Source organism: Dasypus novemcinctus, chromosome 17, assembly GCF_030445035.2.
Source record: "Dasypus novemcinctus isolate mDasNov1 chromosome 17, mDasNov1.1.hap2, whole genome shotgun sequence".
Lineage (NCBI taxonomy): Eukaryota > Metazoa > Chordata > Mammalia > Cingulata > Dasypodidae > Dasypus > Dasypus novemcinctus.
The window spans coordinates 18,465,305-18,492,991 of NC_080689.1; the positions used below are offsets into that span (position 1 = coordinate 18,465,305).

Genomic DNA, 27,687 nt, shown 5'->3' on the forward strand with positions numbered 1-27,687 from the left:
CTCGGAATAGCACGTCCTCCTCTGTATCAAGTGCCTGAACCTAAAGGCAAATGTTGATCTTCACTCTCAAGGTTCAGAATCACATTACTGTGTCAGATGAAGTCTTCTCTGCACAGAATTTCTTCAGCCTTGCTGCAGATGAGATGCTAAGGCCATAGCAAACCCAAGATGGTGTGGAGAGGAGCCTCCATCTATCCCCAGGACATCACGGGGTGGCACTGGGGTTTGGTGCTCCTTTGAGAGCATCTCAATCGTATTGGCACAGGGATGACACTGGTGGATCTGCCTTCAGTACAGGTTTCCTTTCTCACCGGTCACTTCCTCTCCCTTCCCTCTTCATCCTGCTCTCCTGCCACCTCTGTCCCAGAAGGCCAGAGGATAACCCCTCCTCTGCCTGGACGTTCTGTCCTCTCGAGGCCACACCCCATTCCCATCACCCGAGTCTGCTCCATCCCATGCAGCTGAGGCTTGCTGTGGGACCGCTGGCTGAGCGGAGGCCCCGAGAGGCTGCATGTGTGACTTTGGGGTTACAGGCTGCTCCTCTGGCTCTGGTCCAGGCATGAGTCTAACAGGAACCCTGGGACCCAAGGCCTTAATGCAAAGGAATGAAGATGGTGGGAGAAGTTCCTGTTCCTCTGGAAGAAAAGGAGGCAGGTGTTTGGATGCACGACCATGAGGCAGGATTCCCCTCTGGAGCTTATCTCTTCCTAAACACCTACAGCTTTCTTGGCAGTATAAGGCAATTCCCCTCATTTCAGAGAATCCTCTTTAGGAACATGCAAAGGAATCAAAAGCTATAATCCATGCGGGGAAGTCAGCTGGAGCTTCCTGTCCCAAGAGAGTAACTGTGCCAGCTGCCGAGCAGCTGCAGCTTGTCCTCTTGATGCCCTGGTGTCCCGAGAGCCACAGGAACTGTGGCCAGAGATAATGATAGCCCTGAACTCTAAGGAGACCTTCCTGGAAATTCTTGAGGTGAAGAGAAAACAAGTGAAGTGACTCTGAGCTGCAGCACGTGGCTAAATGTCACTCTTCAGCCTCAGAGATTTACCTCATGATGCATTTGTGATCCGGGTCTAACGAGCTGGGTAGAAGAAGCACCATCTTACACACCAAGGATTTCAGCCAGGCTACCTTGACAAGGTAATGACAAAATCCTCCAGCCGGGCTTTTTCAAGACCTAATTCAGATATTGCCCCCATGTAAATGTGAAACCCACTCCCATCATCTCCTCCATCTTCAAAACCCCGAGGGCTTTTGGGAGCAGCCCCTGTCTGATGCCACCTTATAAATTGTCATTTGCAAGCCTGTTTAATCCCCCCCACTCACCTAGGCCATAAACTCCTCCAGGTGGGTAGAAGGTGCTCCCCCAGAGCAGGGACTGCCTTGCTGGCCCCGCTCTGGTCCCTCTTCAGGACTGAAGAACTTTTTCCCCAGGTGCTGGTGGTGCTGCCAGCTGCCAGCACAAGATCTCAAGTTCCCACCACAGATAGCCCTTGGCTGCGGAGATCTGCCGCTCCTGGCACCACACCCTCTTCCCAGGGGCAGCTTGCTTCCAGTAATTGCTCAATAAGGGAACATGGCGGCCTGGCCTCCCTGCCCCAACTTAGGACAGGTCTGAAGAGCCATCCCAGCTTCAGAAGTCTCCGGGGGTTGGCGGAGTCCCTGTTGGGATTGCATTTTAGCCCAACTGCTTCCTTCCCTTCCCTTTTACAAGTGTTAAGCCCACGAGCATGCTTTAATACACTTCCTACATGCCAAACTCTATCTCAGTGTTTGCTTCTCAGGGAACCCAAACTGCTACACAGAGAGAAGGAGATAGAAGATACTCAATAAGTAGTTGTTGGTATTATTGGACAGTCAATTAATTGCTCAGTGATAAATCCAATCAGAGGGCAGCCTCATGAGGACTAGTTATTGACCAGGTAAAGAGGAGGTGTGGCCTTCCCAGAAAATAAGTGGCACATGGCACCAGACCCTATTTGAATTACTGGGCAAACCTGGAGTCCTGGAACAAGTGGGAGAAGGCAAAAAACTGTTCCAAAGTTACACCCCAGGTAAGTCCAATCAGAGTGAATAATGAGAAGGACCTTAGAACTCATTTTCTCTGAAGAATGAGACCACTTTTCAGATCACTTTCAACCTGAAATTTATTCTGTTCTTACCAAAAGCAAACCCCTCTCATCCTGGAACATGGCACAGCTCTGTGAGAGGCAAAGGTAGATAAATAAGGAAGATAAATAAGCCAGTTTTTTCAAAACTCAAGCCTTAGAAGGAAAGATACTTGCTTAGGAATGAAATTGGTGAAGATGCTATACTTAAGCAGTGAGCTGGAACAGCTATCTAGAGCAGGGTCCTTAACTTATTTTGTCCCATGGACCCCTTTGCCAGTCAAGTGAAATGAATACTATTGTAATTTATTTATTGCATATATTCATAAGTGAAGGAAATGCTAGATTTCAGTTAGAGGTCAGAGAAAATAAAGATAATAAGTTGTTTTTTTTTTCAATTCAAGCTCACAGACCCCCTGAAATCTTTCCACCCCTGATTAAGAATCCCTGATCTAGAGAGACTGAGACTCTTCCAGAATAGATATAAAAGTCCCAGTGATAAGCATGAGATTTTCCAAACTGCACATTTGTGGGATGGAAAAGATCAATGGATGACAAACAACTGGGGCAACAAAAGAAGATATGCTGGGGTCAGGGCACCCATAGCTATTTCCCAGGCCTAAGTGGCATCTCCTATGGATTGGGATTGGTGGTGGCTGCCTGAAGCCCTCATGGGAGAAGGCCTCTGAGGCCTGTATGGGTACTGTGCTCAGGCTGCAATGTCTTTCCTGGCCAAGGACTCAGGAATTGTGACACATTCACCATAGACTAAAGTGTCACAAATTCCTCAGTTAAGAGGGATCAACTTTCCTACTGGAGCCACATTGTTTATTACTTGTAGTTTATCATTAATTGCGACGGTTTGCTCGGTCGGTAGAGGTGGGGTCTGGCTGCGGACGAGGGGTCGGTCCAGCTCTGGACGAGGGGTCGTTTCCGCTTGGGACGAGGGGTCGGTCCCACTTGGGACGAGGGGTCGGTCCGGCAGCAGACGAGGGATCGGTCTCACAAGGGGTTGCGCGGTTCGGCTGACGGGGTCGCCCGGCGAAGCCGGCGACGAAGGGGTCACCCGGAGAAGCCGGCGACGAAGGGGTCGCCCGGAGAAGCAGGCGACGAACTGGGGACAAGGGAGGCCAGGCCCTTGTCGGGGGCTCTCAGGACTGGAGGGCGCACGGCAGAAGAACTACCGCGGAGACAAGGTAAACATGCAAGTCCACTTTACTGAGGGAGAGGCAACAGTTTTATAGGGGCTGGGGAAGGCTGATTGGTCGAAGCCACGCCCTGTTCTGATTGGTTGCCGGCGAAAGGTCAGTGGGCGGTACTGGACGGGGGAGGGGTGGTGGTTAGGGATTGGCTGTCGCTGTTGCTGGGGGAAGGGGCAGGGTTTAGGGATTGGTGGCTGCTGTTGCTGGGGTGGAGGGCAGACTTGAGTTTCCCGCCCACGCCTGGCTGTTGCTGCTGTCGGGGGAAGGGAAAAGGGCGGGCTGGATTTTTCCACCCACACCTGGCTGTTGCTGCTGTTGGGGGAGGGGAAAAGGGCGGGCTGGATTTTTCCGCCCACACCTGGCTGTTGCTGCTGTCGGGGGAGGGGAAAAGGGCAGACTGGAATTTTCTGCCCTGCGCCTGCGCAGGGAGAAGGAAGAAGAAGGGTGCCGCCCCACAGGCATCGGGTGGCGCCATCTGGGAGGAGGGGCGGCCGTGGAAGCATGGCTGCCGAGAAGGGGAGACCCGAGGGCACTCTGCACCCATGCCGAGCTTCCTTCAGGGGTGGCGGTGAGTCCGACCAACCACCCTATTATGGGGGCAGCGGAATTAGGCCTACCGCGGCCGCTCCCCTGCCAGGCCAGCAAACCACACTTCAGCCCGAGGGGTGACCGCATTTCCCCCTTCTTTTCAAATAAGGGCCAGGATGGCAGCAGCAACAAGTAGCTGAGGCCCAAGAGGCAGTAAGCAATGAGGGAAGCGGGGCTGAAGAGGGAGGTGAGTATGACGGGGATACAAATGTACAATTTGGGGGGCAGTATCTTGCCATTGCAAGCAAGGGTAGCCAATGTCCAATTCTTGTTGATCTCGGTGGCTATAAGGTCCATCTGCTTGTTAAAAGTCCAGGATGACAGCGCGTTACAGGTAGTTGATCTCTTCTTGGCGGCGAAGAGCGGTAGAGGCAGACTGTGTGATGGTCTGGAGGATCGCAGCGGTGAGGACAAGTCGCGTCAGGGCACAAGCGACGGTGGTGGCGGCAGCGTCGGGAGTGGTGGAGATGTAGGCGAGGACAATAAGAAGGCCAAAGTCTTCACGGGTGCGAGAGAGGCCGATGTTAATGGGGCGGGCCGACATGGGGCGGCCCAATCTTGAGAGCGCGGCGATGGGAGCCGAGGTGCGCAGTGAGACGAGGGGTCGGAGCCGGTGGGGCTCCGACGGTGGTCGCGGGCCAAGAGAAGGCCCCGACGAGGGGAGGGCGGGACGACGAGCAGTGGAGCAAGGCAAAGGGGAGCAAGCACGGAGGGGAGGAGGCAGAGGTGAAGGCAGGGGTGGAGGTGCTCAGGCACGCGCTCCTGAGAGTTTTATTGGCGCCTCTTAATCATAGCGGGTCGGTATAAGCCCCCGACATGGAAGGAGAAAGCCATCCAGCGATTCTCCCAGACCGCCGTGGATCATATGAGGTCACCAAGGTTCAGGAGCAGCAATGCAGAGTGAAAAGATATGGGTGAGAAGAGAGGAGAGCGTAGGGCTATGGTAGGGTTACTTCAGACGTGCAAGCGCGTGCTCCCGAGAAATCCAAGGCTCCTCTTAATCATAGCGGGTCGGTATAAGCCCCCGACATGGAAGGAGAAAGCCATCCAGCGATTCTCCCAGACCGCCGTGGATCGTATGAGGTAGCCAAGGCTCAGGTAGCAGCAATGTTGCACGAGAGAAGTCCCAAGGTGAGAAGAGAGGAGGGGGTAGGGCTGTGGTAGGATTACTTCAGACGTGCAAGCGCACGCTCCCGAGAAATCCAAGGCTCCTCTTAATCATAGCGGGTCGGTATAAGCCCCCGACATAGAAGGAGAAAGCCATCCAGCGATTCTCCCAGACCGCCGTGGATCGTATGAGGTAGCCAAGGCTCAGGTAGCAGCAATGTTGCACGAGAGAAGTCCCAAGGTGAGAAGAGAGGAGGTGGGGCTGCCAGGTTATGGAGTGAGGCTGTGGTGGAGTTGCCTTGCCCCACGTTGTGCTGTGGTGGGGTTGCTTTGCCCCACGTTGGGCGCCAACTGCGGCGGCTTGCTCGGTCGGTAGAGGTGGGGTCTGGCTGCGGACGAGGGGTCGGTCCAGCTCTGGACGAGGGGTCGGTCCCGCTTGGGACGAGGGGTCGGTCCGGCAGCAGACGAGGGATCGGTCTCACAAGGGGTTGCGCGGTTCGGCTGACGGGGTCGCCCGGCGAAGCCGGCGACGAAGGGGTCGCCCGGAGAAGCCGGCGACGAAGGGGTCGCCCGGAGAAGCAGGCGACGAACTGGGGACAAGGGAGGCCAGGCCCTTGTCGGGGGCTCTCAGGACTGGAGGGCGCACGGCAGAAGAACTACCGCGGAGACAAGGTAAACATGCAAGTCCACTTTACTGAGGGAGAGGCAACAGTTTTATAGGGGCTGGGTAAGGCTGATTGGTTGAAGCCACGCCCTGTTCTGATTGGTTGCCGGCGAAAGGTCAGTGGGCGGTACTGGACGGGGGAGGGGTGGTGGTTAGGGATTGGCTGTCGCTGTTGCTGGGGGAAGGGGCAGGGTTTAGGGATTGGTGGCTGCTGTTGCTGGGGTGGAGGGCAGACTTGAGTTTCCCGCCCACGCCTGGCTGTTGCTGCTGTCGGGGGAAGGGAAAAGGGCGGGCTGGATTTTTCCACCCACACCTGGCTGTTGCTGCTGTTGGGGGAGGGGAAAAGGGCGGGCTGGATTTTTCCGCCCACACCTGGCTGTTGCTGCTGTCGGGGGAGGGGAAAAGGGCAGACTGGAATTTTCTGCCCTGCGCCTGCGCAGGGAGAAGGAAGAAGAAGGGTGCCGCCCCACAGGCATCAGGTGGCGCCATCTGGGAGGAGGGGCGGCCGCGGAAGCATGGCTTCCGAGAAGGGGAGACCCGAGGGCACTCTGCGCCCATGCCGAGCTTCCTTCAGGGGTGGCGGTGAGTCCGACCAACCACCCTATTATGGGGGCAGCGGAATTAGGCCTACCGCGGCCGCTCCCCTGCCAGGCCAGCAAACCACACTTCAGCCCGAGGGGTGCATGAGATTTTCCAAACTGCACATTTGTGGGATGGAAAAGATCAATGGATGACAAACAACTGGGGCAACAAAAGAAGATATGCTGGGGTCAGGGCACCCATAGCTATTTCCCAGGCCTAAGTGGCATCTCCTATGGATTGGGATTGGTGGTGGCTGCCTGAAGCCCTCATGGGAGAAGGCCTCTGAGGCCTGTATGGGTACTGTGCTCAGGCTGCAATGTCTTTCCTGGCCAAGGACTCAGGAATTGTGACACATTCACCATAGACTAAAGTGTCACAAATTCCTCAGTTAAGAGGGATCAACTTTCCTACTGGAGCCACATTGTTTATTACTTGTAGTTTATCATTAATAATTATATGCTACACATTAAGTTAATCATTTAGTATACCTATACTGATCTTATTCCATGTTCTCAATCATTTTACTATCTTTGAAAAGTCTTGAGAAAAAGAGTCATCATCAGACTCTGTTAAACAGACAGACACCCGGACACAGTGGCTTACCATTGACTGTTGTGGTAGGCACATTGGTGGTTAGAGTGGCAGAGCCAGTGAGCAGCTCCCCAGAGAGAACATGCCTCCCCAGTGGCTATTCCTGAGTGGGCTGAGATCTCGGGCTGGATGGGCCATTGGAAATCTTCACATCAGACATGGGGTTCTGTCTCCATGTGACATCCCCAACCACCCACACATCCAGACCATCTTCTTCTGGATGTGATATTTACCAGCCATGGCTCAATGGTTATAACACTATTTTGCCCTACAAATACATAGAGAACTGCATCTGCAGTGAAAATGGGGCCTTCTCTGTACAGTGGACCACAAGATCTGCATGTAGCAGGAAAGAAAATGCTGATCAGGCTCAACCAGTGTTTGAAAATCAAAAGTATAGTTCATATGTTCCAAAACATCATCAATTTTTTTAGATTAAAAAAAGGCAATTTTTGTGATGGAGGAAGAATCATCAGTTTCAGTCCACCCTCTTCTTTGTGGGCATTAATTAAACAAGGATAGAAATTGAGACAACTCTTCGTACACCCTTCCCCTGGCTCTTCCTACTGCCTCCAAAGGTTCCACACAAAGTTATCTCAGTCATGGTAGTTTCTGGTCCTAAGACAACTCTTTCGACAAAGCACCAAGTGCACTGTGGTCCCTCCAGGAGAGAGTCGATGTGTATTTGTGTGTGTGCTTGTGTCTGTGTATTTTGTGTACTGATAACTGGTTTTCTTCTATTTCTCTAGTGGTGTGAGTGTTTTGGGGAGCACCTGAGAACAACTTTGAATAACACCTTTCCAGAACCAACCTATCCTGTTTCAATTAAGCAAATCCTAGCTTTGGCTAGGGAACATTGAAAAGTATTTCCAGTTGAGCAATTAAAGATTCAGGACAATGTTCACATCTTCCCCAGCACCTCTTCACATACCAGCTGAGCGGTTCATTGAATCCTTCTTTGAACCACATCTGCAAAACGCAGATAATTAAGCCCACTGTCACAGGATTCCCAGGAGAACAAAATGAGACCACGTCTGTCACAGATGTATCTCAAGGCCCTTCTCCCTCAGCCCTCTATGGGCCTTGGGCAGAGGCCAGGCTCCATGACCTTTCTTCCTGATGGTGCCTTTAGACAGCCTCACTCAGAAAGCACACCAGGAACGAGCCCTTTCTGCTTGTCACCACCTCCCCTTTTTCCAGCCTTGGTCACAAGTCCACAGTGACTTCTCCCTTGCCTGAACTCTGTATCACCCGCCAAGCCAGCACCTAGTAACTTACAACTGTGCCCCTTCTTAAGGGGTTTTGTGTTTATTTATTGCGCCTTCCAATCTGACTGTAGGCTGCCGAGGGCAGGCTTGTGTTTCCTTTTCCCATTGTTTCTCCCCAAACTGCCTAGACTCACCATAGGTCATCTGCTGGAATTTGGAGCTGGACAAACTGGCTCACACCCAGTGAATGGAGTTCCTTGAGGCAGTGGTCAGAGAGGCTTCCAGCTCTGAAGGGCTGTGTAGGGCACACACCAGCACTGGTGAGCTGAGATTCGGACTTGGCAATTAGAGTTCTCCAACCTTCTCACACCCAAAGTTCCTGTCTCTTCAGGCCTTTGAAGTTGAGGCAGACAGATGGTGAGAAAGACAAACTTGGGAAGAAAGCAGTGTGCCTGATGTCGGCACTTCCTCTTCAAGTCCCTCTCCCCATCTTTTGGGGTTCCCATGCACCCACTAGACACCTAGAGTCCTCATGTAAGCTTGAATGTCACTTACATTCAAACCCATTTGTGACATTAACTTCCCTGAGTACCAAAGCCTTCTATGTTGCTTTCCAGAATCTCTTGGTATTACTGGGACAATATTACTCTGTGTGGCAGGGGCAGAAGCATCCAGAAGAAAATGCAAGCTGAAATTGAAAACCCAAATCTTTCCTGAGTTACCCTGAGTAACTAAATATCAGTTTCCTTCACTTGTAAAATAAAGGTAATCATGCTTGTATCACCAGAAATGTTATGAGAATTAAAGTTATTGATGGCTACCATTTACTAAACACATACTACGTACCAGGTTGAGCTCTTTACATGCATTTCATTTAGACTTCTAGGTAAGCAATACTGTCAGGACTTCTATTTTACAGGAGGAAAATTTGAGTAAGGCTTAGATAAGACTTGGGAGAGAAAGCGACTTGTCCAAGGTTGCCAGCCTATAAATGGGAAACCTGCAATTAGCAATGGAAAATCTTTTCAACAGTTGTTCTTACATGTATCTTGTCTTCCCTTCTCTAATGGAGACTTTTCAAGGCTAAAGATATACCTACTATCTTCTTTATATCAACCATATAAACTTTAAAAACACAGAAAACTTCATAAAGGAATGCATAAATTAAAAATAAAGGAACAAAAGACCCCAACTCTGTAGGGAAATAACAAAAGGAATATGGAAAATCTGAACTTGTTTAGGTATAGTCCTACTATAGACCAGAAGAATAGACAAATTACAGTGTCTACACTTGTGACATAGTAAAAGTCTAAAAGTAGCTTAAATATTCAAGCTGTTGACCTTGTTGCACGTCTGAAATTACTTGTGATTGAGCTGTTCTTCAGTTGCTGACCATCATGGGCTCAGTATTATCACACCCTGCCCCTTAATTGCAATGGAAAGATGAATGAGCCTGTGATGAGTGACAAGTCTTATCAGCGAGGAGGATCTTTTTCCACATTAACAGTGCTCCCAGAGTTTGACTAGCTGGTCCTTACCTGTTCATGTCAAGGTCATGACTGCCCTGTAAGAGTCTCATGGTTAGAAACTTGTTGGTAAACTGCCAGGGATGGGTGCAAAGTTACATGAGGAGACATTTCTTACCAGTCTAAGACCAAGAACTCTTCCCCAGAGGCAAGAATGGGATATTCCCAAAAGTCCTGAGAAGTAAATTCTTGCCTAAGGTATATGCAGACTGACCTCTGTGGCTTGGGTGGAAATACTCCATTCCCAGGTCGGATTGTGCGGCCTCCTGTTAATGTAATTTATATAGGAGCTGAACCCCAGAAGTTGTGCATTCAACCAAAGGTGACCAACTCTTGAAAAGTGGCTGAAGTTAAAACCCCCTTGAATAGATAGAGCTCATACTCTCTGGCTCACCTCAACCCCTACTCAGCCTACCTAAAGAATTGCATCACCCCACCCACCTGAATCCTGTCGGTGCTGGAACAGAGCCTGAGCATTGAGGGTGTTCCAAAGGGACAGAGAGAGCAGAGGGAGTGCTCACTCCTTATACCTGAGACAGAGAAGCAGCTGCTTCAGAGCTAGGAGGAGAAACTGTGATCTCAGAATCTGTGGTGCTAAATACTATGGAAAAGTTATCAAGAATGAGGACTTGGGGAAGTGGATTTGGCCCAAGGGATAGGGCATCTGCCTACCACATGGGAGGTCCAAGGTTCAAACCCAGGGCTTCCTGACCCACGTGGTGAGCTGGCCCACATGCAGCACTGATGCGCTCCAGGAGTGCAGCCTGTCCAGGAATGGTGCCACACACATGGAGAGCTGACGCAGCAAGATGACGCAACAAAAAGAGACACAGATTCTGGGTGCCGCTGACAAGAATATAGGCGGACACAGAAGAACACACAGCTAATGGACACAGAGAGCAGACAACTGGGGGGAGGGAATGGAGAAGGGGAGAGAAATAAATAAAAAATAAATCTTTAAAAGAAAAGAAAAAATGAGGACTTGTAAAGTTTGATAAGGGAAGGATAGGAGTCCTCTGGAAAGTGAAGAGACATAGACAGGGAACGCATGGGCTCCATTTGGAAGAAGCTTAGCAATCCACAGATGAAAAAGAATGAACTAGAAGCTTGAGGAGAATTGTTTAAGAAAGAGGGATGTGGGCATATTTGCAAGTCAAGAAGGAGGTAGAGGGAAAGACCTTTGGGGAGACTAACTGCCCCTATTTGCCCTTGACTGACAGACTTCCTGGGATGCTAGACCTTCTGTGCTAAAGGCATCAAAGTCCCAGGTAAACTGGGACAAGTCAATCATCCTAAAATATGCAAAGGGACAGGTGTGGATGGAGAGAGATAATTACTGGGTCCTCGAGGAAGTAGAAAACTTGTCCTGGAAAAGAGAATGGATAGTTTTTATATGCCAGTTTTCATTCTCCTGAGTGGTATCTTGGCACACAAAGGACAAATGGATGTATGAATTACAGAAATGCATTCTCAGTTGCTCAGGTAGCCTGGCACAGCGCTAAAGTCTTGGTCTCTCTCTGCTCCTCCTCATTTCCTGCTCTTGGTCAGTTCACTCCAGCTTTCTAGGGCTTTCTGGTCACTGCTCTTCCAGCCCTCTGCCCTCCAACTCAAGGTCAGACCTATCATCTGTTAGTTCTCAGCTCCTGAAAGATAAAGCTCTTGATAGGTCTCGGTCCGGGGCCATTTCCTCTGCTTTGGATCCAAACTTTCTCCCAGAAGCTGTGAAATCCCTTAAACTCTGTCCACAGAAATCCTCAGAACTTGCTTCTTCTCCAAGGACTCCCAAGCCTCCTCTTCTGGCCATGTTCCTCACCCTTTTGGCAGGCATTGGTGCTAACATATCCAGTTGCCATCAGCTCATGCTTGGTTCCCAGCTCCCCACATGGCCATTTTCTGCAAACTCCAAGTTCTTACAGGAGTCTTACAACTCTGGGAAGAAGGCCTCAGGTCTGCAGTGTGTGCTCCAACCTTCTCACCCGGCTTCCAGCCAGTGCCCCTGTGAAGCTCACATTCTCAGATCCTCCTCTGACACTGCATCTTACCCTCCCCCTGCCCCCTTCTCACAGTTTAGGCCCACTTCCTGTGACAATCATTTCACAGGAGAAGCGTTTAGGCACATGGCTCCTTTTTAGTGTATCCTTTCCTAGGGTTTAGGAGAGCTTCAAAGTTGGCAACCCTCTCCCTTTTTCCCTGTCATGAGTTAGAAGCAAGGAGGGCATCTTAAAAGAGCCTGGGACCCAAAGAAAAGCTGTAAGCTCGCCTAGTAGCCACGTGATTCTGGGGAGGAAATTTAACCTCTCCAAGTCTCCCTTCTCATCTGTAAAGTGGGCATATAATGCCAACCTTCCAGTGTTAGCCTAAAGGTTAAATAAGAAAAGATAAGCACAGACAGTTAAACATTCTTAGGTACACTACATATAGCAGCACTAGAGGTTATAATAACTTAAAAAGACATGATGGAAAACCAACAATAAATAATTGTTGAATGAATCAGTAAATGAAATGAGTGACTATGGGCTTGCCCAAGTCAGTCAGAGCTGTGGAGGACCTAAAAACCACAGTCAGTGCTGACTTATATATTAAACCAGGACAAGCTGTCACAAGTTAGGGACCCCCATGGATGTGGATTTTTCAAAAAGTAATAATTTACTGAGGTGACATATACAACATAAAATTAACCATTTTAAAGTGAACAATTCAGTTGTGTCATGCTGTTGTGCAATCACCATCTCTATCTAGTTCCAGAATAATTCCATGAATCCAAAAGAGGTGGCAGTTTGAAATGAGGTGGTGTGAGGACAGACGAGCTGTGAGGAAATGAGATTCAAAGCAGAAGAGAGGTTACAATCGAGGCAGCTCCCACTCTAGGGAGAAGCCTCTTGATAAGGAGCCAAGCCCAGGGTCAGGCCTGACGAGCTGTTCCAGAGTCACACCCAGAAGCTGTCAGAGCTGGAGGAGGCCCCAAGGGTCATCATGCCTGAAGGTTCAAACTCACCCGTAGAGGAGCAAAGCCTACAAGTGTAAGACAGAGAGGCTCACCAGGTTTGTGGTATGCTGAACATGCTCCCACTCAAATGAAGTCACCTAAAAATCAGTTTAAAACAAAACATTTGGCCAGCCAAACAAAATGTGGATGAAGAGATGAAAAAACAGGCTCAGAAAGTGAAATGCCTGCCAGTTACCCACGGGGATCTTCTGATTCCCAAGCAGTGTGTCTTCAAGACGATGGGGGAAGAGAGCGTCGTGCCCAGCACAGGTTCAGACACGGCCCTCCCACCTGGGGCTCCTCAGCTTGAGAGGTGCTTCAGATCAGTCTCAGCATAGGACTTGTCCTGTCACAGATTCCAAAGTAAAAGTGCAAAAAGAAATACAGAGGTGACAGCCAAGCAGAGGTGACAGCCAGGAACCCAGGATGAAGACAAAGTCCAAGAGAAGACTAGAGATAAGGGGGGGGAAAGAGAGAGAGAGAGAGACTGAGACTAGCTCTAGGTAACAACCAACATCCTTCAGTACTTTAACAAGAACTGGAAGAAGGAGGTCTTGTCATCTGATCTACAGCACACCTCCAAACCCTGGCACCCCCGCCTTCCACAGGCACCTTGATTCTTGCATTCAGGGGACATTTATCAAATGGCTCTGCTCTTCCAGGGTGTCTGGTAGGTGTTGCATTACAGTGGCAAGCAAACCTGACCTGGCCTCGGTCCTCGGGTAGTTCAGAATCTATTGTAAACACTGTTTCAACAGACAATATTCAATAAATAGTCTTTCAATAGCGAGAGCTTCCCTATATATTCCAGTTTTCCATCATGGTGCAGGATCCAGGTGAAAAGGAGAACACGATGTGGGATCCTTGTACCTGCAAGCTCAGCCTGGTCATCTGCGTGGGGGAGTGGAGACAGATGGACCTGGACAGCCTTGACCTTGGAGCAGCTCACAGCCACACCCCCATGCTCTACAAAGCTGGAGGCACCATCACATTCTTTAGTATCAGGAGAACTGCAAAGATTGCCATCCACGCACAGTGTGCCGGGCCAAGGAGTCCTTGGAGAAAGGTCTAAAGGTGTAGGTGTACCAATTAAGAAAAAATAACTCCTCCCATACTGGAGACTCTGGTTTGGGGATGCAGGAACATACTGATCTGGGAATCAAATACGACCCAAGCATGGTGTCTATAGCCTGAATTTCCACATGATACTGGGTAGGCTGGGTTTCAGCATCGCAGGCAAGGAACACAGGGCAGACTTCACTGGGGCCAAACCCAGAATTAGCAAACAGAAGGCCCTGAGCTGGTTCCAGCTGAGGGCTGAGGGCATAGTCGTTCCTGGCAACAACAACAGTAACAAAAGTAACATTACTAGTTGTCCCTTAACATCAGAAGCCTCAATTTCCACATCTGAAAGTTGGAGAAAGCAATGCTTATAGAGAAGATGGCATGATACATGTGAGCATAGCATGATATGTTTACATAAATGTAAGTCTTTCCCACTAATTTCCATCACATAAGATAATATTTGCTAAAGAATTAAACTTTTCAAACCAGAAATGGAACATCTTTATTTTGCCTATATTTGGTACTTCCATTCCAGGGAAGGACAAAAACAGGGCCATTACTTATTAGTGGAGACAATGAATATGTTATCAACAGAAATGTACATTCCAAGATAATGCAGATCCTGCTTCCCAGGGTCCAGCCTTTCCCTCCCTTTTCCAACCCTGCGAGTTGAGGAAGGACTGGCACCATCTTGGACCATAAATCATTTCCAAACAACTCCTAGAGAGAGCAACCCCCCAGAGCAGCACCTTCCATGCAGCTAAAGCATTTCCTGCCCAAACAGATAAGAATTTCCTGTTTTGCTTTTCATTATTACTTTAAATAATCATAATCGGAGTCCTGAAGGAAGATTATCAGCAGTAGGGGCTGAGAGGGCATGTCAACATATTTTCTAGATTAATTCAGGATGATCATAGCAGCTTGTGAAATGTGAGCTGAGAGCTGGTAAAAAATGCACAGAATGATGAGTTGAGATGGAGTTCTTTCCAGAGGGAACATTGAGATGCCAGTTGGCCATTCTTTAAAATCTGAGAGCTTGGGAATGAGGGAATTTCTATCTTTTCCCAGTGGAGATCAATGCTCTTAAAGTCACCCATAAGAAGGCCTGAGTTAGAGTTGGTAAGTTTATCATCTTTTTGCTGTTTTTCCCTGTCTCTGAGGAGCCATCAGCCAGTCAGCATGGAGAACCGGAGCCTGGGGACTGACAGTGGATGTGTGGGGTCCCAGCCTGGCTTGCCACTGGACACTTTGCCCAAGACCAGGCAGGAGTATCTTTGGGGTCACTCACCCTGATTCTCACCTTAGAGTTCAGGAGGGAGCTCCCGTAGGCCCCCAGGCCATAAGAGGGGCAGAACTAACCCTTCCCCTTCCCAGAAGGCTTCAGATGCCCTGAGAAGCAACCCCCAAACACATCACCACCATCCCTTTGGAATGCCAAGGTCACAGAATGCATCTGCACAGAGCACTGTTAGACAACCCAACGACCTCTCATGGCCTCTCTGAGAGTTCGGGGGACCCTGGCTGGAAATTTCACACCTGGAAGGACTGCTTCAGTCCAACTGCACCCTCGGCAACTCATTCTTCTCTGCACACTCTCCAGTGACCTGAGAAGAACACAAAACTCACTCACTCTCCCTAGAACCGAGCTCTCCTTCCTACCTCCCTCACTCCCAACAAGGTCCCCATCCTGACTTCCTTCTTTCTGCAGATGGTGGCCATTGTAGTTGGCTAGGCTGCCAGTATGCAAGACGCCAGAAATGGGTTGGCTTTTACAATGGGGATTTCTTAGGTTGCAGACTTACAGTTTCAAGGCTGAGAAAAATGTCCAAATCAAGGCCTTCGCAGGTGAAGCTTTCTCCCCAAAGACCAGCTGCCAATGATCCTGAACTCTTCTCTCACATAGCAAGAGACAAGGGAGCATCTGCTGGTCTCTTCCTTCTCATCTGGGTTTCATCACTTTCAACTTCTGGCTTCCTCTGGTTTTCTCTAGCTTCTGTGGCTTTTCTCTTTGTCTCTCTCCAACTTCATCCCCTTTATAAAGGAATCCAGTAAAAGGATTAAGAGCTATTGTGGGCCATGCCTTACTGAAGTAACCTAATCAGAAGATCCCACCCACAATAGGTTATATACCCACAGGAATGGATTAACTCCAAGAACATAATTTTCTGGGGTTGATCCAGATTCAAATATCATAGCACCCCTTTCTTCCAGTCATTGCAATTCTTACTTATTATTCCTCCCTCTTCCTCTTCTATACCATCATCCTTCTATACATTTAAGCCTTCTGTCTAAGGCACCTGGACCTATGATGGCCTCTTTCACACATAATGTCTCCAACATCTGTCCTGTTTCACCTGCTGCTCTGACCCTGGAGTAAAGCCTCAGGATCTTAGGGCCTTATCACCTCTGGCCCAGAGGAAAGCAATAGCCTCCTCTCTAGCCTCACTCCACCCTATTCTATTCTTATCATCCCTTCTCTAGAACAGCCAGTGCAGTTGACACACTGCCTAATAAGGGCACAGACTGCTCAGAAATGTCAGTGCCAAACAAATAGGGCACATACCCCTTCTCCTGGCATTCAAGGCCCTGTGTCATCTGGTCTCAGTTTCTTTCTATTACTGCTCCCTGTGCATCTACACTTGAGCCAGACTAGGTGGTTTTCCCCATCATGTTACACTTCTTGTCCTCCACCACACTCCTGCCTCTGTCCCTACCACCACTTCCATATGCAGAGCTCTCTTGTTGCTGCCTCTCAGAACATTTCTCCTCCAGAAAGGCTTTTCCTGAAGTCCACTCCACCACATGTCCCCACCCTCCCTGGCCCACCAAAGCACTCTGTACTGTGTCTGCTGGCAAATATTTCCAGTGTCCTCTTCAGAGCACATGGTAGATGACCTCGCGACTTGCTTTGGTCAACTAAATGTAAGTGGAAGTGATGCATGTCATGTCTACCAGAAGCTTTAAAAGCCAGTGTGTTATTTGTCATAGTCTCTTCCCTGTGGAACACGTGTCAAGGTAGAATCTCCATCAGCCTGTGTCCCTGCCAACCTGGTATGGTCATATACCGTGACAGAGAAATAAACATTTGCATCTCAAGCCATTGAGATTTGGGAGTTGTTTATTATTTAGCTTATCCTGACTAATAAACGTGGGACCTAAGAGATCTAGATGCATCCCTTGTTTTACAGAGAAGGAATCAGGCTTAGAGGAGGTAAAATGACTTGCCCAAGGTCATGTGGTTAGCAGATGACTCAAGCCTAAAGCCAAGTTTCCCTAATACCCAGTCCAGTACTTCTTCTCCCATGATACCTTTCTGTAGTATCCTTGAGACAAAGACCTAATGACAGTTCTAGGGTCTCAGTCCCTGCCCTTCACTACTTAGCTATGTGATCCTGGGTTTGTCACTCCTGCTTTCCAGGCTTCAGCTTCCCCACATCTAAACTGAGACTATGGGAAAAAAAACCCTTGTAAGCTCAGTCTTCCTCTCTACCCCTCTTCGTGCATGGTGGGCCTTACACAGAGTAGGCACTCGAGACATTTCACAATCAGCCATCTGTCTCATTGGCACATCCCACCTTTTCTGTGGAACAGCCGAAGCTGCCTCCTCAAGGCTGGGTCAAGGCCAGGTTAAGTGCACAGACCTACTCTCCAACCCCCTTCTCACCTCTCAGTTCCTCATCCTACTGCCTGGAGATGCCTGAGCTCATGCTTGACTTTCATCTATCCTGGCCCTGGCTTGAACTGTTACCAATTGGATTAGCATTCAAAGTCTTCACTGACTCCACAATACCTTGTCTTTGGCAATAAAGTGTATACAGTAGAATGAGAGGCATTAGCTTGTTTATCATCACGCCAATTCTTGAGTATTCTGTCAGGTGCCAGTCTTTTAACCAGAGTCACAGGCTTTCTGTCCAGGACATGTTCAGATTTGTTTTCTTTGTCTTTTGATTTCCTTTCTTTAGACTGCCTCTGCATGAAAAGAGCCAATTCTTACCAAGTCAAGAAACTTAGCAAGGTTTTAAAATGTGGCAGAGAATCACTCATCCTTGGATAGAATGCCAAAAGTTGGGGCTGCCCCTCAGCCACTAGTCAAATGTCCGGCTCCCCTATGAAAGTGGGAAACCCCACAGTGAGAAGGATCTGAGAATATGGGTGGCAGAGAGGACAGGGGTCTGAGGTTTTCAGCAATGGGAGCTATGACCTGATGTGGCTCCTTTCTGAGCAAAAATTTTCCCATAGGCACATGGTTACAAGGACACTGCAGTTGTGGGCACCTCCTTTTTCTTGTATCCACCCAAGAGCCTCCACTAAGCACCCATCTCCCCTACCTCTGGGCAATTTAAAGGACCACATCAAAAAGGGAAAGGAACCAAGACGGCTACTCCAGCCTGTCCAATAGAAATATAAGACAAGCCACGTATGTGTTTTTAAACTTCCTAGCAGTCACATTTAAAGAAGTAAAAAGACTGTATGATTGTGCTATTATGAACTAAATATATTATTTAAACTCATGGAATTAATAATTAGAATATAAGTCACCAGAAAATAGAATGAGGGTAAATAATGGAAAGCTGATGGATAATATGCACAAAATTGGTTAAATGATTGCTTGTAAGTCTTTGGAAATGAATGGAAATGTTGAGCACATGCTACTTGTGACTAGCAGAGCTATTATAGGGGTATGATGGTGGTTGAAAGGGCATGTCTAAGGACAGTTATTTATTAAAGGAAAGCTAAAAGATGTAATTTGGGACTGTATAACATAGTAAAATATGATGGAAAATACACATATGGGTGATATTGCATATATAAGACTGTTTTTACCAAATATAAATACAAACAAACTAGGGAAAAGGAAACAGAATAGCAGCTATGTATGGCAGGGGTAGTACGGAAAGATTGAGAGGTGATGAGGTTTGTTTGCTTGGTTGGTTTTTGTCTTCTAGTATTGCTGTTATTGTTGCTGGAATAGTGAAGAGATGCCCTAGGAATGACTGGAGTGATGAATGCACAACTCTGTGATTGTACTGAAAGCCACTGGTTGTATACTTTGGATGTATTTATGCTTTATTATTATGTATCAGTAAAATTGATTTGTTGAAAAAAAAGATGTAAAAAGAAACAGGCAGGTGAAAGTAATTTTAATGTATTTTATTGAACCTGATATATTCAAAAAATGATCATTTTCAACATGTAATCAACATAAATGTTATTAATATATTTACATTCTTTTTTTAAATGAAGACTTCAAAATCCAGTGTGTATTTTATACATATAGCACTAGCCACATTTCAAGTGCCTGAGAGCCACCTGTGCCCAGTGGCTCAGGTATTGGATAGCACAGATCTAGTCCAAGCATCTTTTTTTATACAGATGAGGAAACTGAGGCTGTGAGATGAGATATGAATGACATAAAAATCCCAGCTGCAAAGCTGGGGCTCAAAAACCCAGGTGTCCTGGCTTCCAGACCAATATGCTTTCAGTTGTACCACTGGAAAGCAAAATACAGCAAGTGTATAAAATATTGGTTTACACTAATCCCAGACAATATGCTGAGGGTATATCAGCAGAGTTAAGACAAGGAATCCTGCTACTTGAAAGTTCAAGCAAGCTGGGGACAGAGGGGATTTGCTTTCGCTCTTTGGGTAAGGCAGTTATTGGGGCTACTGTTAAAGCTAAGCAAAGGCAGCTGCCTCCTAAACAGACAGATGCTCCTTCCAGGAGAAATGAAGTCCTGGACGGCTGCCAGTCACCCAGCTGGTAGCACCTACACAGGACCCATTAGCTCTGCTTCTGGCCTGCAGCTTGATGTTGAACAAAATAGGGGTGGCAAGGAGAAAAGAGCATGAGCTCTGGAAGCAGGCTGGCCTGGGTTTCAATCCCAGGCCACCTCTCTGAGCCTCTGCTCTCTCCCCTGTGAAATGGGGATGATGCTGATAATACTTCCTGCCTGCGCGGCTGCTGGGGAGGGCAGAGGGCATGATACATACTACTAAGTGCCTGGCACACAGGCAAGGTTCCATGAACGCTGGCTTCCCTTCCCTAGTGTACCTGGGGCTGATGTCTCACAGCAAATCAATGCCATTCCCCTAGTTGCTTTTGAATAAGCCACCCCGCCCCACCCCGATTTAAGCCTTGGCCATGGCTGCTTGGTGAGCTCTCACACAGCTTACTCTAGCTGTTGCAGCTTCTTAATGAAAGTCTCTGGGTCAACTTTCTAGGCCCAGCCATGCCTTGCCTGGAGCATCACCCACCTACGGCCCCACTGCTGGCTTGGGTATGTTTGGGGTGTCAAATCTCTTTGTTTCACTCTGGCACCAGGCGCTGGGCTCAAAGGGAGAGAACCCTGGAGCAACAGTTTGGGAGAGGAGAGCCTCAGTAGGGGGATAAATTTAGTACAGAGCTTGGATATGGGAGTGCCTCTCTCCCTATGGTATTTTTAATTTGAACATCAAGTAAAAATAGAATTTCCTGTTGATCTGATAAGAAATTCCTGTTTTTCTAGGGAGCAGGGCAGCCCATATTGGGGGGCATAGGTGAGGGGTTACCAACTACTTCCGAGATGGATCGTTAAAAAAACGAGGGGCCGTGTGGGCCTCAGTTCACATTTATTTTTAAAGCTTATACCAGGAAGACTCATAGGGTGTGATTAATAATTTCCTACATACTTGGAAGGCCTTAGATGGCTTTGGAAAAGCTCTCTCTGCTGCTTCCCTGGAGCCTGGATATTTTTACTTGCCAGATGAGGTTTGGTCTAAACTTCTCAGGCTTGAGCTGTTGGACGTCACATTTCAGGCATGGTTCAGAAGGCAGCACATTGCAGGGGTGCAGGTACCAGGCCTGGCCTTCGCCCCAGATTCCTACTTACCCCAACTTGAGCCCCACTTCGAGGGCTGATCCAGAGTCTTTGGCTTAGCTGTTTGCTTCTGTGAAATGGGTTCCAAGAACCCGTTTGAGCCTCATCATTCATTTCTCCTGCAATTCTGAGGGCTACCTGATAGAGCCCCACTTTCTAATGCTTGAAATTAAGCATTCGACTAATCTACTGACATGAGTCAGAGATGTCACCTCATTTGTCTTCTAACAGGGGAATATTAGTCTTAGCACAACAGTGTTATCTTTGGCAGCTTGAGAAGCACCTCCACATAAGACAGCGCCTCTGGCCTGTTGACAACTCTGTGGAGAAGATAAGCAGCTATCATTGCACCTGTTGAGAGATGAAGAAGCTGCCCTGCAGAGACCTACACAGCCTTTACATAGCCAGGAAGCAGCAGAGCCATCACTTAGACATTGATCAGTCTTCTTACTCCAAACCTAGGGTGTTTTCTAGTAGACTGCACTCCCTGTCAGAAGCCGCTTGAGATGTTTTGGAGCAGCTGCCCCAGGACGGGGCAATCCAACCGTTAGCCTCTTCTGCCTACTGATGCCTCTGTCATGGGGCACCAGTAACTGAAATTCAGAACCAGCATCCAAGCAGAGGCCACACTAAGCCACATCTTCAAAGTTGTCTCGAAAATGTCAAGATCATCTCATCCTTCTTCCTGCCAGGCTCCCTGACTTCGTTTCCTTCCTTGTTGAAGTCTTCCCTGGGCTCTGCCAGGCTCCCTTCACACCAGTTTCAATCACAATGCTTTCAACCAAGCCCGACAGCAGCCCAGTGATTGTGCATAAAGGTGGAGTTGGATGTTTAAATCTTCCAATCTCTAAATCTAACTCCCAAGCATACCCTCTGTTTCAGCCAGGCTGTCTGTCCACTGTCTCCGGAGTCTTTTCCAGACCCCAGCTTCTCAGAGAGATGATCTTCATGAACACAAAAGCACTATAAAGATGGATGACGATGATGATGACATCAAACTACTGCTACCAGTAATTATACCTTCCAAACCTTGTATGTGGCAGCTAGTTTACGAGGTGTGTTATATTGAGGTGGGGGTACATCCCCATAGAATTGGGGCAGTTTTCCTCAGCTCCCTGCCTGGGAAGTGGGCTCTGATGTTAACGCTGTTCTAGGGACCTTCTTCCAATTTCCCTCCTGTGTTCAGTATGGTGCCACCTTCTCTCACCCTGCATTTCTGCTGGTGATAATCTCCACTCCCTTTTGTTTTGTTTCCCCTTAATCTCTCCCCTAGTTGATGTGTAGGATTTCTGTGGATTGGGTATTTGTATGATCTAATAGACATGAGAAAGATCTGAACCAAGACATTGGGCTGAGATATTAGGACAATTGCCATTCATTGGAATACTACCCATGAGGTGGTGCTGTGTGTTATATACTGCCAAGAGTTCCAAGAGGATAAAATGACATCGCTAGGGAATGAACATCTCCAACTTGAGGGCAAAGGTCCCATGCCAGTCTGGCTTCCCCACTCCAGAGATTGCTGGAGGGTGTGGCTTCACTAGAGCGACGGGAGGGGCTGAATGGGAGCCAGTGGTCAAATGTCACAACGGTGTCAGGGGTTATTTGTTTGGAGTTTTGGTTGGTTGAATGGACGTGATTATTGTTTTTCTTCCTGATTTACACACCTTTGGGCTAGGCTGTTAAATGCCCAGTCTGTGCGCAATTAGGCTTCTTGCAGTCAGTGTGATACTCTGAGAGCCAAACTGGAAGGACTTTCATTACCAAAAGAAGAAAGGAGGTTCTGGTAGCACTTTACATATACCATTTTATTTAATATTTATAACAACTCTAGCTAGAGAGAGAGATACAGCCATCTCCACCTTCGAGATGAGGAAAGCAAGGCTCAGAAGGGTTAAGCCAATTGCTCAAGCCACATAACTAGTAAATGTGGAGTTTGGAATGAATCCCAAGTTCCCCTGTTTCCTTCCACTTCCACTCCATCCTAGGCCCTCATTTTCTTCTCTTTAATCTGATTCTTTTATTTTTTATTTTATTTTGAAAGAAGTTTTAAATTACATAAATGTTACATCGAAAATACAAGGGGATTCCCATAACCCCCTCCACCTCCTCCACTTTTCCCCATTAACATCATCTTTCATTAGTGTGGTACATTCGTTACAATTGATGAACACATATTTACATATTCATAGGTTTTGACAGAATGTGTAATGGCCTGTATCCATCATTGTAATATCATGCAGGACAATTCCAATGTCCCAAAAATGTCCCCGTGTTACACCAATTCTTCCCTCTCCCTCCCCTCAGAACTTCTGGTGGCCACTGCCTTTATAGCAATGTTAGAAGTTCATCCATTGCTAGAATAATAATGTCTACTTTAGTCTATAGTTGCATTTCCCCCTTATGTTTGCTCATTCCTCAATCCTGAGGATTTTGGGTTGGTGATGCCCTCTTTGTTTCTGATTGAGGGGCCTTAGATCCCATGGGACAGATGGATGGAACTGTCTTGCTTGCAGTTGTAGATACTCTGTTTTGGGGGGATGGGCGAGCCATTCTTTAAGGCCCTTCTCTGTAGGAATCAGCTCATCTTAGATCACCATCCCCACCTTGGGGCTTTTATTCTGGGGTCCTACAGTGCCCACCAGCTCTTGAGCATTAATACGTAATCCTTTAATATATCACTACTAATTTCCAGTGTGTGTAATGTCTTATACCCCAATAAGCATAGATTCCTTGAGGGGGGACAACTGCTCTGCTCTTTTTGCCCAGCCTGGCCCAACAAAGTTCTGAACAAGCAGGAAGTAAGAGAAGTCACCAATACATTCCAACATCTGGGAATTAAAATGGTTTTTAAAGATTTTTTTCACCTAGGACCAGACCCTACAGAAACCCCTCAAGGAACACTAGAGCAAATGAACAAAGAAATGCACTGTTTCACTGACGTCACTGCCTCTAGTTTTGTCTGCACATAAGTGGCAATCTGTATTGTCCTGTGGGAGAGAAGAGAGTTAATTCCACTCTCTCCAGGGTTCTGGTTCTTAGAGTTCCCGAGCTGACTGCCAGTTATTGTAACTTTGTCAGGGGAGGTACTGAACTCTACTCATAAAAATAATGCAGGTTCACAACCCCTTATCCTAAACACTTGGAACCAGGTATGTTCTGGATTTCAGAAGTTTTCAGATTTTAGAAAGATAATGTGGTCCCTGCACAACATGTCATGTAACCCCAGCAGGGTCCAGGGCAGCACCTTATAAATACTTCCATGGTGAATGATGACATGCATATTCATACTGAGATAAGTCAATACTATACTGGGTTTTACACCAGGATGGGTTTTGCTTCCAAATTAATTTTGACACCAACTTTATAATTTTCAGAGCTTTTTGTGCTACAGAATTGCAGATAAAGGACTGTGAACCTGTGATAGACAGTAACTATTGAGCATTTATATTTAGACACTCTACTAAACTCCCACTGTGAGTTCTTATATAATCCCCCAACAATACTATGAAGTAGGGTCCTGTTTTACCTCCATCTCACAGATGAGGAAATGGAGGCCTAAAGAGCTTCGTAACTTGCCCAAGATCACAGAGTGTGAGCAGTAGGGCAAGACTACATGGGTATTTTTGGGTACCACACTCCGCTCCATCTGTGGTCCCTCTGGGGCCATCTAGGCGGGTGGACCTGAGAGTGACAAGTGACCACCCTCCCCCCCCATGGGCTACAGGACTGGGCAGATTTCACCCTCAGACATGGTGCGGCCAGGACCCAGGTCTTGTAAGAAAGAGACAAGAGGAAATCAGTCATTTCCCTGAATTAATTTGGGTGACGGGTTCACAGAAGACCCTCAGCCTTGACTGTGATTGAGACCAGCACGATGGGGCATGGGCTGGCATGGAGGGTCCATACAGAGCAGTGGTTGTGAGCAGGAGCTCGGAGGTCAAATCCCACAACCAGCTGAGGGACACAGGGCAAACTTCCTTCCTGGCTAAGTCTCAATTCCCTCTTCTGTAAAGTAAGGTCTAATCATGCTTCTTCACAAGTGTATTTTGAGGGTTAAATGAAACAATTCTTGTAAACACAGTGCCTGGCATAGAGTGAGCCCTCAATATCAACTTTAAGTAAAAACATGCAACGGAAGAGAACCGGACGGTAAATTGAGCTACCAAGAGAAGAAAAGAATCAGTAGTCTGGTGTCTGGTGTTCATATGCCCAGACAAATTTTTGCTGTTAAGCACATCCTTGATACATAATTCCTCATTGCTCAACCATGCTGGACCCATTAGAAGTTCTGATGTTGGGAGGGGAAAGCAACACTAGCTGGGTGATGGAAGTCAAGGGTGCCCAAAGCAGGCATGGCACTCCATGTAGGCTCGTGGTGGATGGTGGGGGAAGAAGAGCCAGATGGGCTGGAGTGTGGCAAGTGGCGTGAGATGTCACCAAGAGCTTGGACTTCATCTGCAATCACAAGAGAGCTCACCTACATATGTAGAGGCTGTTATGACTGTCAGTTCGTTCTCACACCAGTGCCCTGGGAAATGATCCTGATTGCCCGTTATCTTCCCTGTGTACTCCTAAGACATCTGAAAGCACAGGCAGTCCTTAGAGAGCAACCACCTGCCCCTTCCCGACTAAACACCTACTCTTAGAAATGGCCACCTGCAGGGATGGGCAGCCTTCCAGCCTGCTGGCCCTGGCAGCCTCCAGGAGCAGCCAAGTCACCTTGGGGAATGCTAACAGGAACACGCTTCTTCTTTGGGGTCTTCTGGTGCCACCTCTGGCCTGGGTCCGAGTTTTTGTGTTGCTCATGTTGCTGCTGTGGCCATTGAGAAGTGTTCCTCTGCTCCATGGCCAGGCATAGACACCAGCTGAAGGGTGAAAAAGAATGAATATTCCGTGAAGAAGGAGAGTTTAGAGTCACCGCTGTGGCCCCAGCAAGGAACAGTATTTGACAAGCAAAGGGGGCTGAATAAACGTTTTCTGGTAGATAAGTGAAATAGACCACACACCCTTTGGTCACCACAATGTGCTGCTCTGCTTCCTGTAGGAAGAAGGAGGTGTTCTCTGAGTTGTGCCACCCTGTCCCAGCTGCAGGAGCCTCATGTCCAGCCCAGATTTCACCTGAGGACAACAACTGCCCTGAGACCAGAGCCAGCCGTGAAGAGAAGGAGCCCTGGAAATACCGTCGGCCCTGGCCCGTCAGCCTCCTGTTTGAAGCCCGAATGTACCTACTCTTGTTCCACAGACAGACCTGCCAGTTAGGAGCTTTCTGGACCAGATGTGGCAGCCCTGAAGAGCAGTAATTAAATCAGCAGGTCATGATGGCTGCTTTCTGTTCTTTTCATGACTGTCTGCAACACCAGGATTACTGGGTGAGAGAAGTCTTGGTCAGCACCCTACAAAAATAACCAGAAGGCCTGGGGCCACTGGGGAGGGAGGTGCTGGTCCATCACGTGCAGGCAGTTTCCAAGACCACACAGAAACCTCTTGACATTTTCTTATGTTGGGGGCTTCCATGCGGCCTGGGGGCTCAGGACGGGCAGTCATGGGGCTGGCAGGAAAAGAGGCCCAGATGCCAATAGGCCACCCACATCAGCCTGCAGCGGTCATTCACTGAGTGACTGTTCATTGGGTGCTTCTCCGCCTCAGGGGCCACGCGGGTGCCTCTGCTTTCCGTTCCCTCCTAATGTGGCCAGAGGTTTTGGGGCTCCTCTGCCTTGAAGAAAGTACAGTCATGCCCCTAAGAGATATTCCAGAAACATTTGCAAATTGGGAAAGGGCGAGGGTGGCGGTGACACCCAGGCTAGAACAGGGTGTGGGAGGCCCTGCTGCCAAGCTCCCCTCCTTCCCTGGCATCGCTCAGGGACATGTCCCAGGCTGTGCCCAGGGTTTGGGGCCACAAGCTGAGGGGAGTGGAGGGAGAGGCCTCCAGGCCCCGGGCTCGACAGAATGGAGGTCAGTGTGTCACTTTCCTCTCTCAGGACCCCCTGTGGCCTTCCATAAATACACACAGCCTGGAATTCCTGACCAGATGATTGTCCAGGAAAAGAAAAAATAACCACAGAGCCCCACTGCCCTGACCCATTTCATGCCCCATAAACACTCAGTGATCAAAAATACTTGGAGCCCTTGAAAGGGCCCCGAACTCCCCAGTCCCCAGGGTGGGGCCACAGGTTCTAGACAGGCAAGAACAGCTCCTCAGAGGGAGCCCCTGGGTGCCTCTGCTCCGTGGGGCTTTGGTGAGGAAGGCTGGAAGCGGAGGTGTCTCTGGAACCTGGAAGTTCCTAGAATAAAATCATACAGGAGGTCTGTTCATTCCTCCTAGAAAGAAACCCAGCTAAGACCTCTTGTGCTTATTCTTGTGATTATTCTTGTAGCCAGAAAGTCTAATAAAACAGATGTGGAGAAAAGCCTGTTGCTTTCACCTGGTGGGGCTTATGGCCTTTTCATCTCTGGTGGCCTTTTCTTGGCCCTCGCAGCCATGTCCTTGCCTTTTCATCACCCCCAGGATAGAGCCACCTGGAGAGGGGCTGTGGCACAAAGGACGGCTCAACTCTATGGTACGGGCTGTGGTCAGACTTTTACACTTCACTGCAGGTGAGTATATGGACTGAGTGTGTGAGTGTGTGAGTGTGTGTATGTGTGTATGAGAGAGAATGAGACAGAAATAGAGAGGGTTGGGGAGAGCTATAGAAGCAGGTGACTATGGAAGCAGGTAGAAAAATGAGGAAGCCATGTGGACGGTTACAGTTGAACACCCCCTGAGCATCCTGAATATAAGACAACCTCGGGGTCCTGTTTAGGGCTTTCCTGGAACATTGACTGCTGCTCCTTGCTCTGTGAATGCTCTGGAGTCATGGACATAGAGTCATGTCTCTTCATCCCAGGTCCCTGCTTAAGGCGCTGTGGCCCCAGTGGCTGCAGACATGGTCCGGGAAACAAGCAGTAGAAGCCTCACTTACCATCACTCTTACTTCCCTGCTTGGAGAATTATTGTTTCCCATCCCTGCATCTACAGGCTCTGTGGATTTCAAGAGTCTGTTTCCTAAAGAGATACTTCCTCCAGGGATCCCAGAAAGTGATCCACTGAACTACGAGCTGCAGCTGCCACCTGTGCCAAGGGGCCAGCCGGCAAGAAGAGGCCTCGCCATCCTGGCAGGGGTAACTGACTGTGATCAGCAGGAGGAGAGAGAGCTGGTCTTAC

General features: G+C 48.4%; 1 pseudogene; it reads left to right on the plus strand.

Annotated features, from left to right (window-relative positions):
• The first annotated feature begins 13,382 nt into the window (after positions 1-13,382).
• LOC101432929 (large ribosomal subunit protein uL5 pseudogene) lies at positions 13,383-14,955 on the plus strand (annotated as a pseudogene).
• Positions 14,956-27,687: the final 12,732 nt, after the last annotated feature.